The sequence below is a fragment of the Microcaecilia unicolor genome, chromosome 5 (assembly GCF_901765095.1).
Source record: "Microcaecilia unicolor chromosome 5, aMicUni1.1, whole genome shotgun sequence".
Classification (NCBI taxonomy): Eukaryota; Metazoa; Chordata; class Amphibia; order Gymnophiona; family Siphonopidae; genus Microcaecilia; species Microcaecilia unicolor.
The window spans coordinates 152,836,551-152,854,410 of record NC_044035.1 but is presented as its reverse complement, the minus strand read 5'-3'; the positions used below and the strand labels follow the sequence as shown (position 1 = coordinate 152,854,410).

General features: G+C 41.1%; 1 protein-coding gene across 1 annotated transcript in view; it reads right to left on the bottom strand.

The window, feature by feature from the left end:
* Positions 1-2,025, bottom strand: part of KIF7 (kinesin family member 7) — a 138,247-nt gene extending 136,222 nt beyond the window's left edge. Inside the window, exon 1 of the mRNA XM_030203433.1 lies at positions 1,502-2,025. The gene's annotated coding sequence lies outside the window, so the exon portion shown is untranslated. The remainder of the gene's footprint in view (positions 1-1,501) is intronic.
* Positions 2,026-17,860: the final 15,835 nt, after the last annotated feature.

Below are 17,860 nucleotides of genomic sequence, written 5' to 3'. Positions count from 1 at the left end.
GATCAACAATTGAAACACAAATAAAAATATTAGGAATCATCGACAAACATCTGACCCTTGAAGACCAAGTTGCTGCAATCACATAAAAAAGTTTCAAAACACTATGGAAACTAAGAATCTGAGACTATTTCCCCAGACAGTCATTCTGTCTTATAGTACAGACGTTGATATTGTCCCAACTAGACTACTGTAATGCAGCATATGACATTTATAGAGCGCTACTAGTGTTACGCAGCGCTGTACATAATAACGAAAAGGACGGTCCCTGCTCGAAGGAGCTTACAATCTAAAGAACGAAATGTCAAGCTGGGGCAGTCTAGATTTCCTGGGTGTAGAGGTTAGGTGCCGAAGGTGACATTGAAGAGGTGGGCTTTAAGCAGAGATTTGAAGATGGGCAGGGAGGGGGCTTGGCGTATGTGCACGGGGAGTTTGTTCCACGCGTGGGGTGAGGTGAGGCAGAAAGGACGGAGCCTGGAGTTGGCGGTGGTAGAGAAGGGTACAGCAGCGAGATTGATATTCAAAAAGTTGAAATACAATACAGCAACCCCACTACTCATAATGCTACACTGGCTCCCAATAAAGGCCAGACTATTTTTCAAAACTAGCACAATCAAAATACTGTTTGGCATGTCATCGGACTACATGCTAGACATGATCAAACTATCACCAAGAAATGCAAACCCAGGAACCAGAGCTTACCTACTAATTCACCTGCCCAAATGCAAAAATGTACTACACAAGTCCACCTACATTGCGGGATCTAGCTACCTGGGCTCAAAATGGTGGAACTCAATTCCCATAGTCATAAGAAGCATCACGAGCTACCTCCAGTTCAGAAAGGACCTAAAGACCTTCAGGAAATTCTATGAGTAAAACATGAACTAATCATTGTGGAACAACAATACACAACACAACCTCTAACTGTAACACATTTTTTCATATAAAAAAATGAACTAGCAATCCAATGACTATTCCATACACACTAATAGTTATCTTGCCAATCACTGTAAAATACATCATACAACCTTGTAAATGTAATTGAATCAATGTAATCTCCAGCAACTGTTAAATGTAAACCACGTTGAACAGAAACTCATTTTTGGATAATTGTGAGATACAAGTATGAATGAATAAATAAATAAATAAATAAACTTAAAATCTGGCATTAAATCCTCTCAGCTAAACCTTCTATGCTGTCCCAGACCTGTCAAAAATTTTCTCATGTTATCTGCACAGTAAGTGCCACTGTTTCCTTCTGTGTCTTGTCAGAATACTTAATGGCCTTATTACCATATATTTTAATGTAATGTGCTGCCACATCTTCTGCATGAGTTAACACCCTCTCTCAACCCCTCTCTGCTTTGCTCTATTAATGTGCATGTACAACCTCACAATTAAGCCTGTGGTAGCTTTCTACATCAGCCTCAAAGGGAAGCAAAGAAAGAAAGAAAGAAAAGGATTGGGATATCTTATCAAAACATTAACACCTTCCATGTCTTACCTGACTATTTGCTACTTCTTTTTCTGCTACAGATTGGATGCATCAGTAAATACTGATGATGCCTTTTTACTTATGTCTTTTTGGTCCAGTAGCCAGTGAATGTATAACTTCACTATCTGAGTATTTTCAGAATATATTCGGAGAGTATCAAGCTGAAAATCTGACTGAACAGCCTGGTACAATCCATGTAAGAAAGGCACAGTGTACGGCAGCGTGAGGGTGGGTTGAAAAATTTTCCAGATTGCTCATACATTTAGCTTAGGTCTGCTTTATCTTAAACAGATAATGTTAGCATGCTGACTGCATTAAAGTAAATACCAGCATGGACAGTGGCACTGTTTATATGAAATAAGTTAAACACCGCTGCCAGCTTTTAACTAATTCCAATCACTTTACTGGCTCAATGTCAAGATCATTGAATCCTGCAGCCCATGCTTTAGCATCTTTGCAAGTAAATGTAGCTTTGATGGAGACGATGACCATGTCTCTAGCTCCATTGAGACAACGGACCTGCCAATTCTACCCTTTAAGCGGGAGACTCCTACTATGCGGGTCATCCCCAGCACTCCCGCTGAGAAGCCGGGGTCTCCCGCTAAACAGCTCCGTTTTCACTGGGACAGCAGGAAATGCCTTAAATAAACGTCATCTCCTGCTGCCGTGAAAAGGAAATGATGTTTTTCACAAGACATCCCCTGCTGTCGCTGGAAAAGGAGGCTGTACCGAAGCGGAGCTGTGGGAGGTTCTGGGAGGACCTATAGTCGGTTGGGCGGGGCTATGTGCGGGACGGATGGGTGGGGCGGAGCTATGCGCAGGTCTTAAATCTCCCACTCTTGGGCTGACCAAGGAGGTTTAATAGACAGGAGACGAAGTGACGTCAACCCGTTGAAACCAATCAGGTTAATCTCTGTTTCTACTCCCCCGCATAGTCGTCATTCAATACACTCAAAACAAAACCGCAAACCTGTGAGCTGCGGCGTTTGTGTTGTCGGTCTATGTTATTGGTAGCATTTTTATTTTAATCTTACTTATATTTTCAAACATATCGGCTTGTGTAGCATACGGATGTACGCAGAGGAAGTATAATAACGGAATAACTTTTCATAGGTAGAGTAGTAATTTGTTATAAATTGTAATCAGTGTGTCATTTGGAGGGCCTGGTTATAGGGATCCCCTTTATTCGTGAAGAGATGGTTTTCTCCTTGTAAAGGGCCACTAAAACAGACATCATGATATGCGAATCAGGTGCAACACATTCAAAGTTTCTATTTATTTAGTTACTTATGACATTTAATATGCCACACTGGCCTCATTTGGGTTACAGGGCTCTGCCCTCTCCTGGTTCTCCTCTTATCTCTCCCACCGTACCTTCAGAGTACATTCTCATGGTTCTTCCTCCACCCCCATCCCGCTCTCTGTTGGAGTTCCCCAGGGATCTGTCCTTGGACCCCTTCTCTTTTCAATCTACACCTCTTCCCTGGGCTCCCTGATCTCATCTCACGGTTTCCAATATCATCTTTTTGCTGACGACACCCAGCTTTATCTCTCCACACCAGACATCACTGCGGAAACCCAGGCCAAAGTATCGGCCTGCTTATCCGACATTGCTGCCTGGATGTCTAACTGCCACCTGAAACAACATGGCCAAGACCGAGCTTATTGTCTTCCCACCCAAACCCACTTTTCCTCTCCCTCCACTCTCTATCTCAGTTGATAACACCCTCATCGTCCCCGTCTCAGCTGCCTGCAACCTCGTCGTCATCTTCGACTCCTCCCTCTCCTTCTCTGTGCATATCCAGCAGATAGCCAAGACCTGTCGCTTCTTTCTCTATAACATTAGCAAGATTCACCCTTTCCTCTCTGAGCACACCACCCGAACTCTCATCCACTCTCGCCTTGACTACTGCAACCTACTCCTCACTGGCCTCCCACTTAGCCATCTATCCCCCCTTCAGTCCGTTCAGAACTCTGCTGCACGTCTTATCTTCCGCCTGGACCGATATACTCATATCACCCCTCTCCTCAAGTCACTTCACTGGCTTCCAATCAGGTACCGCATGCAGTTCAAGCTTCTCCTACTAACCTACAAATGCACTCGATCTACAGCCCCTCCTTACTTCTCTACCCTCATCTACCCTTACGTTCCTACCCGTAACCTCCGCTTTCAAGACAAATCCCTCCTTTCAGTACCCTTCTCCACCACCGCCAACTCTAGGCTCTGCCCTTTCTGCCTCGCCTCACCCCATGCTTGGAATTAACTCCCTGAGCCCATACGCCAGGCCCCCTCCTTGCCCATCTTCAAATCCTTACTCAAAGCCCACCTCTTCAATGTCGCCTTCGGCACCTAACCACTATACCTCTCTTCAGGAAATCTAGACTGCCCCAATTTGACATTTCGACCTTTAGATTCTAAGCTCCTTTGAGCAGGGACTGGCCTTCTTTGTTAAACTGCACAGCGCTGCGTAACCCTAGTAGCGCTCTAGAAATGTTAAGTAGTAGTAGTATTAGTAATTAGGTTGAAACCTAGGATCATTTTAAATCTTTTTTTTTCCTGTGCCTAGATCAAAAGAGAAAGATGGATTGTGGGACCTTGCTCCTTTTAGTTTGTGGAATTCAGTGGTATATTATAAAAATGCACTTAATATTGTTTATTACTATTATTTACTACTAGTTGATATACAGCAAAAGTTAACCAAGTCAACTTCATGCTTTAAATACTTTATTGAGAATAATTGTAAATACAAAAATATATAGTAAATTCAGATTTAAACAAGTTACAAATGTATAATAGTAACAAGAACAGTACAACAAGTACTACAGAGAAAGCATGAATACAGTGAATGTATATCCAGGATCAAAGTGTAAATACTCTCGGATAACAAAGTGCTGACCTTTGTGAGTTATTTGCTAGAGATAAATAATGATCTAAAGTTTTCCATTTTCACAACTTATGAGATTTCTGGAAAGTAAAATTATGTTCATAGAGCTTATACAATATAACCCAATTCCACCACATATGGAAAGAAAGAGGTGAGTTTAAGGGCAACAGATATCATTTATTTAGATTTTGCTCACACCTTTTTCAGTACTAGCTCAAGGTGAGTTACATTCAGGTACACTGGATATTTCTCTGTCCCAGGAGGGCTCACAATCTGTTTGTACCTGAGGCAATGGAGGGTTAAGTGACTTGCGCAAGATCACAAGGAGCAGCTGTGGGATTTGAACTGGCCACCTCTGGATTGCAAGACTGGTGCTCTAACCACTAGGCCACTCCTCCACTCAAAATCAAATAGAAATTTGTCCAATTCTTCAGATATTTCAGGTAGGATAATTGATTTCCATATAATAAGTTTCAAGGAAATAGTAATTGACAAATGAAGAATATCTGACATTTTACTCCAAACCTCAGACCACAAAATTTTGAGATTGCTATAGTGAAATAACATATGTGAAAGTGTATCAATTGCTTTGGAACATGACCAGCATTGATCCGACGGACATTGACCACTGGCCCTTGATTTCCTGGGAGTCCAAAGTGAACGATGATAAATGAAATACAAGGATTGTGTGATTGAAGTGGACATAGAGACTCAAGGACCATGGGTCCAAAATGAGTTCCATGATTCTTCTGGTATGTGGGTGTTCAAATCCTTTTCCTATGTTTGTTGAGTGCCCAGGCTATAGTTTCTTTTATTTAATTGAAATGTCTTTTAGTAGATCGAAGTGTGATGAGAGCAGTGAAGAGTCTTTAAGATAAATACTTCCAGTATACATTCTTTAAGGAAGGATTTGTGGTGATTGAGGAGATGGTTTATAGAGTGTTCCAGTTGTAGGAAGTGGAGGAATTCTACATTCGGAAGGTTGTATTCAGTTTAAGTTGAGCAAATGATTTGCATTTATTATTTAGCAGTAATTGATCTAAGAACCAGATGTTATGGGATTGCCAAATCAGTCAATGAATGGTCGACAGAGTTATGAAACCCATTGGATTTCTTTAATAAAACCTTTTCTAATAATTGAATTGAAACAAGAGTAGTTTTTAAAACCAAAGGTATTTTTAAGTGAGCGTGGCATAAATGCTAGTTTATTCAATGGGATATTCGAAGATAAAGCTGTTTCCAATTTCAACCAAGTAGGTGTAGAAAATGAATGAGATGCATGAAACCATTGACTTCCTTGGTTTAGAATGAATGCTGAGTGGAACTGAACAAAATCTGGGAAGTTTACCCCCCAAGGTGTTTAGGGAGTTTTAGTATTCTAGCAGCTATGCAAGGAGGTTTGTGTTGCCAGAAAAAGTCTGTTAGCAGTTTATCTAATTGTTTAAAGAAAGATGGTGGAAATGAGAGCGGGAGCATACTTAAGATGTAATTTACTCTGGGAGTGAGTGTTATTTTTATTGTCTCAAGTCTACCCCACCAACTGAGGAATAAGGGAGACCAGAGTGATGTAGATGTTTTTAATGACTGAAGTAAAATTTCTATGTTTTTGTCAATAGTTTTGCGTGTTATATGAAAAAATAAAATGCCTATTTCACATGTGAGTGTTGAATTTTGAAGGAGAATTCAAATAATTTTTGAATTTTGATACTATCATGAATGGGAAGACATTCTGTCTTATCCCAGTTAATTTTGTAACCAGCGATATAAGAGAATGATTCCATTGTTGATGATACATGTTTAATGGAGGGTATGGTGATATATAACATAAGGTCATCAGCATAAAGAAAACATTTAGTTACTATGCCTTTTAATCTAAAGCTTACTATGTTAGGATTGGATCTAAGGACTATGGCTAGTGGTTCAATTGCTAGATTGAAAAGAAGAGGGGAGAGAGGGCAACCCTGTCTTGTATCTCTGGACACGGAAAAAGGGGCAGAAAGTTGGTCATTAATATAAATCATAGCAGTAGGCTTTAAGTATAAAACTTTGATCATGTTAACGAAGAGTGGACTGAAGCCAGACCATCAGAGGGTTTTAAATAAATATGACCACTCTACTCTGTCAAAGGCTTTCTCCACGTCCAAAGCCACTAGTTGGTTGGGGCATTTGTTTTGAAGAGATAAAATGTTACAGAATAAACATGCATTGTCAGCTGTAGCTCTTTTTGGTCTGGATGTATTATTTAATGGAGTACTTTGACCAATCTCAAAGCCAGGATTTTTGTGAAAATTTTGCTGTCTAGATTAATCAATGAGATTTGTCTGTAATTGGCAACAGAGGTAGGGTCTCTTCCAGGTTTAGGGAGGATATTAATTTGGGCAAGAGGAAAAGTGCCTTCAGCTTGTTGTGATGTTATATTGGTAAATAAGGAATGTAATGGGGAGAGTTCATTATAGAAACATTTATAGTATTCAGTATTAAAGCCATCTGGCCCTGGTGCTTTATTGAGTGGTAACGCCTTGATTATAATTGAATTTCTGATATTGTGATTGAGGAGGATTCCAACTGGCTTGAGCCCTCGCCCTATTGGAAAGGAAATTATATCAGAGAAAGGTGGGATGCTGATAGGGAAGGGAAGCGAGGAGGCGAGCCTGCCTGCTGCTTTCACTGATGGTTCGCCACTGCAACTTTGGGTAAATAGAAGATTTCAACGCAGGGGGCACGAATGGAAAGTCAGGGAGCTGAAGGCGGGCAGGTGAGCCATCCCTCAGAAAAAAAGGTGCCGGCACAAAAAAAGCACTGGGTTTGTTGTTTATGCCAGAAAGCAGTATAGCTAACAATTGAACCTCTGAGGACTGCTTTAAGAGTGTCCCACCAGGAAGCTAATGAAGTATCTTCAATTTTGTTGAATTGACAATAATCATGTATAGCTTTTTTGATCATTTCTATAAATTCAGAATCATTGATGAATTTAGGATCAAATCTCCATTGTGGCTTTGGTTTTGGAATCTCTTTGAGGACTTGTTGAAGTTGGATAGGTGCATGATCAGAGATCCCAGTGAGCAGTATGTTAGAGTTGGAGAGTAGTTGAAGGAGGGAATTAGAAAAAAACAATTTGGGAATAAGTATGGTGTGGTATGGCATAAAATGTATAGTCATGTGTGGAGGTATGGAAAAGTCTCCATACACCTGTTAAATTGAGAGTAGAAACGAGATTAAGAAGTGTTTGTCTGCTTTTGGAGGTTGGTGCAGGGCATTTGGATTTTCTGTCTAAAATTAGATGTAATGTGAGGTTGAAATCACCTCTGGTAATTATAGGAGATTCAGGAAATTGTAGGAGAATATTCATTATCTCAGTGAAGAAAGATGGATTGTCATTATTTGGAGCATAAATGTTACAGAAAAGGCGAGGAGAATTAAATAGTGAGGTGAGAAGACAAATCCATCTCCCTTCTGTGTCTGTAGAATTAATTTGTATAGGAAGAGAAGTTTTATAGAAGATGGCCTTGCTATTCTTTTTGTTGAAAGCAGGGGAAACAGCTGTAAGAGTGTAATGTGTTTTAGGAGATGAGTGTGATTGGAATTTAAGTACGTTTCTTGGAGAAAAATTATGTCCGGTGATTCTTTGGTGATGTGACACCAAAATATTTGTCTCTTGAATGGGTTATTTAATCCCTTAATATTAATGGATATAATATTTAAAGATTGGTGAGACATTTTAGTAAGATAAGGGGGAAAAAGGTCACAAAGGTCAGCACATAGTGGATTTTGTCTTTTACCATGTGAAATTGTTCTAGAATATGGTGGATACTCATTCATAAAAGAATTAACAATGCATAACAAACAGTAAGAACGTTACACAACATTGTGTGTGCTAGCGCAAGATAAGCAAGACACATCACAGGATTAAAAAGCGTAAAATAATATTAGCAGATCAGTAAGACACTGATCTAGAACTAAGTGAAATACTTAGCGTTAGAGATATTATGAATATAGAAGTATGCTAAGGGCCCTTTTTACTAAGCCGCACTAGAGGCACGTTAGTTCTTTAAGCGTGCGCTGTGTAGGTGCCCACAATATTCCTTTGGGTGCCTACACAGCACGTGCTAATTTTGTGTATGGACTAAAAACGCTAGCGCACCTTAGTAAACAAATCCCTAAGTTAGCTATATGAAAACAAATGAAGTTTTTCTCAGGAAAAAGTAATACAAGTAAATAAATACTGGTCAGTGAAATTAGGACTGCATTCCTAAATAAGGATTAGCGAATTCTCAGTGCAGGCAAGCAAATGTTAAATGACCAGTAAGTAATGTATATATTAAGTCTAATCAACAATGTTCATTGCAAATGAAACTATAAACTAATGTTGGGAGTTTTACTCCAAAGTTTAAAGCCTTAGGATGCTGTGAGTCTGCATGTATATTAATAAAGTATAAGAAATTCAAAAAGATAAAAATAGGTCAAAGTATATAATGAAGACTGGTTACGTTCCTGAAAACAGGCAGGTGTAGAACAATCTGATAAAAAAAATCAGTGTCACGTTCATAATCTGAATACCAGGAGAAGGATACAGATCATTTGGAAACATATGAATGGTCATTAGGATTTTCCATTGTGTTCAGTCCATGTTGATCCAAATATTTGCAGAGGAGATCTGGATATTCATAACATTGTGTGGTGTTATTCAGTGTTATTTTTAGCATTGCTGGAAAGAAGAGGCCATATTTTATGCCCTCATTGTAAAGTGGACGGAGGGAGACAAAGAGGTGTATTTTCAAAGCACTTACACTTACAAAGTTCCATAGTAACCTATGGAACTTTGTAAGTCTAAGTGCTTTGAAAATGAACCCAAAAGCGTTTACTTCGTTGCACAGTGCATTCATGGAGATCCGTTACTATAATTCTAGTATACCCTTCATATTTTAGCGGTGCTTTAGCAGCTTGAAGTATCATGATGGTATGCTGGTAACAGAGTGCTTTTGCGACAGGCAAGGATATTTGGATCTGGCTGAAATAAAGGAAGGAGTCCAATGAGCCCTTTCTAGTTACAGTTTGGATGAAAATTATAGTTGAAGGAATTGTGGAGTCCATTTCTCTAAAAAGGAGATAGGATCTCGTCCTTCAATGCTTTCTGGTAATCCAAGAATACAGAAATTATTTCTTTTTGCGTGGTTATTCAAATCCTCTATTTTGCGTTCAAGGTGGAGGATAGATTTGTGAACACGAGGTAGGACTTGACTCCCTGTCTTAGTTGTGAAGAGGTTTCCGATTTTTGATGTTGTTTGGGAGTTGACATTTCACTCATTGTTTTATGATATTAGTCCATATGACAAAGAAATTAATTGGAGATCCTGCGGAGCAAAGGCTCTATGCATCCATACTTGTTCAAGCTTACGAGCACCCCACCCCCGTAATATAATTTTTAATACACAAAAAGCCACAGAAGTGGAGAAACTGGATCCACTACGAGAAGAAATGCAGAGGCAAGGGAGTAGCATGATCAACAGGACACTTTCAAACAAATCCAAGGAGACGAGAGATGGCAAAATATATTCTGGCGTTTACCAAGTACAGACTCTGTCCACAATTTGGTAATTGTCACATTTTTTTTGCTTAGGTTTCCTTCACAGCCCTTTCTTCGACAGCGTTGGATTTCTGCTGTTCGACGTAAAGATTTTGTCCCTTCACATACTGCAGTTTTGTGCTCAAAGCACTTCAGGGAAGAGGACTTGGACAGAAGCAGTTTTTTAGTTCGTTTGTGTGAAGATGCTGTGCCGAGCATATTTGATGTTTTTCCATCTTATGTTTGAACAGTCCAAAAGACCTAAAAACCTCCAAAGTTATGATCATTTAACACACCATCCAAACCAAATCCTGATAACGAAATGCACTCACCACTTTCTGAACCAGCCACTTCAGAGACAGTTCTGTTAAATAATCCAGTTACATCCCAATCATCTAACACACCACCCACCCATACCAAATCCTGACAATGAAATACACTTGCCACTTCCTGAACCTGCCACTACAGATGCAGAAAAACTACAAGAGTGGAACGAACAGCAGTATCCTACAGGGAGTTCAAGAAAAGAAGAAGAGTGGGAAAAGATTCAGGCTCTTCAAAAACAGACCAAAGACACTGAAGATGAATCAGAAATTTAAGAAAAGATGACAACACGGTACAGTGTTTCGGCACTGAAAGTGCCTTCTTTGGGAATCTACACAAATACAAATAAAAATGAAAACATTTGTAAACATATTGAATGTGTATATTGAATGTGTATAAAAATGCACTTAATATTGTTTATTACTATTATTTACTACTAGTTGATATACAGCAAAAGTTAACCAAGTCAACTTCATGCTTTAAATACTTTATTAAAACATAAGCATTGGATGTTAAACTAAGGGCTAAAAACTTCTATAATGCAAATTGAAAAATTATATATATATATATAAAAACAACACTTAAGTACATAAGTAGTGCCATACTGGGAAAGACCAAAGGTCCATCTAGCCCAGCATCCTGTCACCGACAGTGGCCAATCCAGGTCAAGGGCACCTGGCACGCTCCCCAAACGTAAAAACATTCCAGACAAGTTATACCTAAAAATGCGGAATTTTTCCAAGTCCATTTAATAGCGGTCTATGGACTTGTCCTTTAGGAATCTATCTAACCCCCTTTTAAACTCCGTCAAGCTAACCGCCCGTACCACGTTCTCCGGCAACGAATTCCAGAGTCTAATTACACGTTGGGTGAAGAAAAATTTTCTCCGATTCGTTTTAAATTTACCACACTGTAGCTTCAACTCATGCCCTCTAGTCCTAGTATTTTTGGATAGCGTGAACAGTCGCTTCACATCCACCCGATCCATTCCACTCATTATTTTATACACTTCTATCATATCTCCCCTCAGCCGTCTCTTCTCCAAGCTGAAAAGCCCTAGCCTTCTCAGCCTCTCTTCATAGGAAAGTCGTCCCATCCCCACTATCATTTTCGTCGCCCTTCGCTGTACCTTTTCCAATTCTACTATATCTTTTTTGAGATACGGAGACCAGTACTGAACACAATACTCCAGGTGCGGTCGCACCATGGAGCGATACAACGGCATTATAACATCCGCACACCTGGACTCCATACCCTTCCTAATAACACCCAACATTCTATTCGCTTTCCTAGCCGTAGCAGCACACTGAGCAGAAGGTTTCAGCGTATCATCGACGACGACACCCAGATCCCTTTCTTGATCCGTAACTCCTAACGCGGAACCTTGCAAGACGTAGCTATAATTCGGGTTCCTCTTACCCACATGCATCACTTTGCACTTGTCAACATTGAACTTCATCTGCCACTTGCACGCCCATTCTCCCAGTCTCGCAAGGTCCTCCTGTAATCGTTCACATTCCTCCTGCGACTTGACGACCCTGAATAATTTTGTGTCATCGGCGAATTTAATTACCTCACTAGTTATTCCCATCTCTAGGTCATTTATAAATACATTAAAAAGCAACGGACCCAGCACAGACCCCTGCGGGACCCCACTAACTACCCTCCTCCACTGAGAATACTGGCCACGCAATCCTACTCTCTGCTTCCTATCTTTCAACCAGTTCTTAATCCATAATAATACCCTACCTCCGATTCCATGGCTCTGCAATTTCTTCAGGAGTCTTTCGTGCGGCACTTTGTCAAACGCCTTCTGAAAATCCAGATATACAATATCAACCGGCTCCCCATTGTCCACATGTTTGCTTACCCCCTCAAAAAAATGCATTAGATTGGTGAGGCAAGACTTCCCTTCACTAAATCCGTGCTGACTTTGTCTCATCAGTCCATGTTTTTGTATATGCTCTGCAATTTTATTCTTAATAATAGCCTCCACCATCTTGCCCGGCACCGACGTCAGACTCACCGGTCTATAATTTCCCGGATCTCCTCTGGAACCCTTCTTAAAAATCGGAGTAACATTGGCTACCCTCCAGTCTTCCGGTACTACACTCGATTTTAGGGACAGATTGCATATTTCTAACAGTAGCTCCGCAAGTTCATTTTTTAGTTCTATTAATACTCTGGGATGAATACCATCAGGTCCCGGTGATTTACTACTCTTCAGCTTGCTGAACTGACCCATTACATCCTCCAAGGTTACAGAGAATTTGTTTAGTTTCTCCGACTCCCCCGCTTCAAATATTCTTTCCGGCACTGGTGTCCCCCCCAAATCCTCCTCAGTGAAGACCGAAGCAAAGAATTCATTTAATTTCTCCGCTACGGCTTTGTCCTCCTTGATCGCCCCTTTAACACCATTTTCGTCCAGCGGCCCAACCGACTCTTTGGCCGGTTTCCTGCTTTTAATGTATCTAAAAAAATTTTTACTATGTATTTTGCTTCCAACGCTAATTTCTTCTCAAAGTCCTTTTTTGCCCTCCTTATCTCCGCTTTGCATTTGGCTTGGCATTCCTTATGATCTATCCTGTTACATTATAAAGGAGGACAAGCAAAAGTACAACATTTTTAAAGTAAGATCTATACAAGGCTACATCATTATAAGTGCAAGGTGAAACAAGTAGTCTTGAAAAAACTCTCTATTGTTTAGAAGCAAATGTATAAGTTTAAAGGTGCTTCTAAGAAAGGAGCTTGGAAATCTATATATATAAAAGGCAAGACCAACGTTCTGAAGCCTCCAGCCGGAAGTGTGAAGCGCCAGAGATATCCGGTTTCCCCATGAGTGAAGGAAAACAGCACAGCACGAAATCCCTCTCTCTGTAACAGTGAAGGACTCAGAGGGGGAGGGGGGAGAGATGCCCTTACTCTCTCTGTAACACAGAACAGCAGGAAACTTAACACTGAAGGACTGGACTCCAAGGGGGGAGGGGGAGGGAGAGAGGGCAGAGGGCAGGGACACACACTCCCACATGCACACTCTGAAGAAAACCTTGCTAGCCCCCCGTTTCATTTGCATCAGAAACGGGGCTTTTTTACTAGTGTGTATATGTGTCAAAAACATACACACTTGTGTTTTTTGAAATATACATTGATTAAACAACGTTGTACTTCTGCTTGTCTTCCTTTATAATTTCATTTTATTTGATTGGCTGAAACAAAATATTTATTTTTATTTTGAATTATAAAACCACTTGTCCCTGAAACAAGTTCAAAACAGAATAATCCATTTGTGTATCTAAAAGGTAAACTTCTACAAAAGAGATGAAGATGTGATTCCATGTGCCCCAATGAAAGGAGAGTTTAATTTTACTTCCATTTAATTTCAATATATTCCATAATCTTTTTAACACCAGGCTTCCCAAGGCAGATGACAACAACAGTTAAGATGAACCTATCAGGAAACAGGATATCCTCACTGAAATTTGGTTATATGTATTGTATAGAAGAACAGTGAAGAAAAATGAGCACAAATTACAGTTTATAATTGCTGTTTCTACCAGCTACAATAATTTTTGAAGTTGTTTTAGTGATATTCAATTGTTATTTCATGATATTTATATCTAGACATGGGAAACTTTCACAAAAATTAAAAAGCTCTTTGTGACAGAACAGTGGGGCCCTTTTACTAAGGCGCGTAGGCACCTAGTCGTGTACAACACACGCCAAATTAGAACTACTGCCCAGCTACTTCATACCCCAGGCAGTAATTCCATTTTTGATGCGCGTTGAAAACACGCAGTAGACATTTTCTACTGTGTGGAGCATACCCAATGGTAATCGGATTTGTACGCGCACTGACGATTACTGCCTGGTTAACGCTTGAGACCTTACTGCTAAGTCAGTGGGTGGCGGTAGAGTCTCAGGCCGAAAATGGACGTGCGCTTGTTTTAATTTTGCCGCTTACACATTTTCAACCACAAAAAATGCACCTGCGCACGTACAAAACATTCACCAACACCAGCGCAGGCCATTTTGGTGTGCCTTAGTAAAAGGGCCCCTGTGTGTTTTAAGCCTGTAAATTGCCTATTAATTCTGAAGTGCGTTTCTCTAGTTTGGTCAGCAGGTGGTTCATGTTATATGTTAAAGTTGTTCTAGAAAAGTAATGCCCTCTTTTAGTTTCACTCAGTGAAGAAGTGAATCTACAGTACTGTGAGCAGTATACTTTTAAAACTTGTTGACTGGACTCTTATTGGCCCAGGAGCTCCTTTCTTTTGAATTGTACTGTTTTCTTTTCCCAGTTTCAGCCTAGGAGAAGAGTGAGAAAAAGCTCTTTGCTGAAGCCCTGTAAAAAGCAGTTATGTTTGATAACTGGTGAGCAGCTATATGTCCTGATCTTCCCAGGTACTTTTTAGAAAGTAAACAAATGTTTAGTTGTTTTATAATTGATCCATAATTCAGTTAACTGTTATGGTTTGCTGATTGCACATTTTTTGTTCATTGTTAAATATATATTTTAAGACAATGTGTCCTTCTGTCTGTCCTTCCCTTATCCTTTTTGGTCCTGTCTGTTTGTCCTGATTTAGATTGTAAGCTCTTTTGAAAAGGGACTGTCTTCTTCATGTTCAATTGTAAAGCGCTGCGTACGACTGGTAGCGCTATAGAAGTGATTTATAGTAGTAGTAGTAGTATTTATTGCCTCTGCCTATCTGGACATAAAGAATGCTGGTGGTTTGTGTGTTGGGTCTGTGAGTTGTTTCTGGGAACTGTGGGACCACTGGGAGTGTGGCTTCAGTAACCTAGAAATCACTGGGGATAATTTGGGAGCAGGAGACTTGCCCAGGGGCAGTTGTGACCCAGTCAGTGGGAAGAGGGTGCTAGTGTAGAGCACAAGCGGCAGGTGCAGATGGACCTGAGCTGTGCTGGGGATAGACCCACTAAGTGGCCACAGGGTAATCCCAGGCAGGTGGCTGGGCATTTCGTGACACTGTTCAATAAGTTAAAAAAATCTTTTGTCCTCCACCTTTTAAGGCATTACCTATCCAAATGAAACAACTTTAGACATGTTACAGATGAATCTTTTGCTATTGTTTTCAATAGCAAGCTCCGCCTACTGGCTTCAGCTCTTATAGTGGACTAGATAGGCTGACTTCTTCTCCTGTCTATTAAGCCTCCTTGAGGCTGACCCCCTTGGAAGCTCTGCAACAGGCTTAATTATAGACTTCTGACATTTGCATGGGTCAAGTGTTATGATTCTGCCGGTTTGGCTGAGGGGGAGGGGGGACGTCTCTTCTGATTGGCTGCCAGGGTTTGTGCTGACGTCAGGGGATAGTACTTTAGCCTGCAGCTGAAGAGTTCCTCTGCTTTCGCGTTACTTACACTCTTGTGGTCTTGAAAGCCGCAGTTCTTGGTCAGAACGTGCTCTGTGCTCTGACTTTGATCTGAGTTCTCTGTTCAGGGATTTCTTTCCTTTCCCTTTGTTTGTGTTAGCTGGGGGCAGCGTGTGTGTGTGTGTATAATTAGTTCTCTTGCCTCTAGCTGGGCTTCCCTTCGCTGGCTGCAGTTCTCTGTGGGAAGCCAGCTGCTTGTTCCTCAGTGAGTTTAACCCTTTGTGTACTGTGTGTATTGTGTTCCTGCCTCTGACAGTGTGTTTGTTCTATCGGCCCTGCTCCTCCTGTTTGTTTGCTGATTTATGGAACTCTCTCTCTCCCTGGTGTGCCGGCTGGCTCTACAAGCTTAACCCTTTGTATTCTGTTTGCCTCTGTCTGCAGTGGGTTTGAGGCAAAGGCTTTCTGCCTTCCTTTTGTGTCTGGTTCCTCTGGCTTCTGCCTAGGGCTTCCTAACCCTTGTGGGGGAGGGGTTGCTGTGTTAGTTCCCCTGTCCTGCGCTAGTCCCCTGGGTGGGCGTGGCCCGCTCTGGTTCTTTGTTTCTCCCTCTGCCCTATCGCTGGTGTTCAGCGCGTGTCTGGCATCTTGGGGCCCGGGGGGGCCCTCTGGGTTCTTTCACCCCCTCCTGTGTGTGTCTGGGTTCCTGTTCGGCCGTGAGGCCCATACTAGTGGCTCTGTGTGCGTGGGTTCCGGTTCGGCCGCGAGGCCCGCATGTTTGCCTATTTCCCTTTTTCCTGAGGGACTGCGGGGAGGGGTAGCTTAGGGGTATTGTGTAGCTGGGGTGTGTGGTGGTGGGTCGGTCTCCCCTTGGCCTGGGTTGGCGCCCTGCTGGCCTCGGCCAGGGCCCAAGGGCTCACGACCAACTCAACGGATTACATCAAGTCTGTTTTTATCTGTATTCATAACTTTGTCAAGTAAATTGGAATCGTTTATATCCATTAGAGGAGGTGGAGAAGGACTTACAGTGCAAGTGCTGTAGCCTCGTTCTGTGGTAGCAAGAGATGACTTGTATTTAATAGAGATGAGTATCCAAGAAACTTTGGTGTCATTTTTTCCAGGCTTTTTTTTTTTGTTTTGTTCTGGAATGAATGTCATCAAGAACACACACTCTTTGCAAAGAAGTGTCAACTATGTGTAAAGAGGTTGAACTTTTCCTGATATTGCATATATATGTAAACCATCACGCATGCAGAAATGTCTTTGCACAAAATGGGCCAGATTCTGTATGTGATACCTAGAACCTAGGCGTGTCTAATAGAGACGCCTAGGTGTATTCTGTTAGACTTAAATGTAGGTGCGGTACTGTATATAGAATATGCCTTGAGCCAGGTGGACTCGCCTACATTTAGATGCGTCCATTTACGCCAGTGAAAAGCTGGTATAAATGCATGTGCCTGTATCTACATGCGATTGCTCAAATTCTATAACTGTGTTCATTGATGTGATTGATAGGCCCAGCACGCCCACACTCCTCCCATCACTGCACCCCTTTTTGGCTGTATATATGGGTCCCACACCGCCAAAAAATGTTTTTTTCATTTTGGAGATCTACCAATGTCTCTAGCCTCCCATGTAACTGTGCACACAATTTAATTGAATAATTAACCAATTAGTACCAATAATTGGTTCTTTAACAAGCAATTATTGGCACTAATTAGATTTAATTGGGACTAACATGCCTAAATTTAGATGCAGGATCTGCATCTAAAATTTACATGCAGTCCAAAACAGGGGGCGATGAAATGGGAGGGTCATGGGCGTTTCAGGCAGAACGGGGGTGTGGTTTTGATTTACGTGCATAACTACAGAATATGGGTGGTCCGCATGTAAATTTAGGTGTGGGCATTTGTGCCATGTTTTCGTTGGTGCAAATGGCGGTGCCTAAATTTACATGTGACCTCTCCGCTTAAGTGTTTATTCTATAAACCTCTCCAAACTTGAGGCGCAGCTTATAGAATACCGCTTTTTGTGGCTATTTTTTGGCGCTGATTTTTTAGGTGCTATATATAGAATCTAGCCCCATATGTGTAAACTGCACTGGGTAGTATGGTCACTGGGGGCATAGTATATCAATAATAAATAAAGTGAAAATTTAGCACTTCCAAGATTATTTTAATAAATCATTATGAATGAGAACTAGTGGTGGATCCCTGTAATTGGGCCAGAAATTTATACAGTCTTATAGTTTAGGTAAGAGATGTAATGGTAGTGGTGT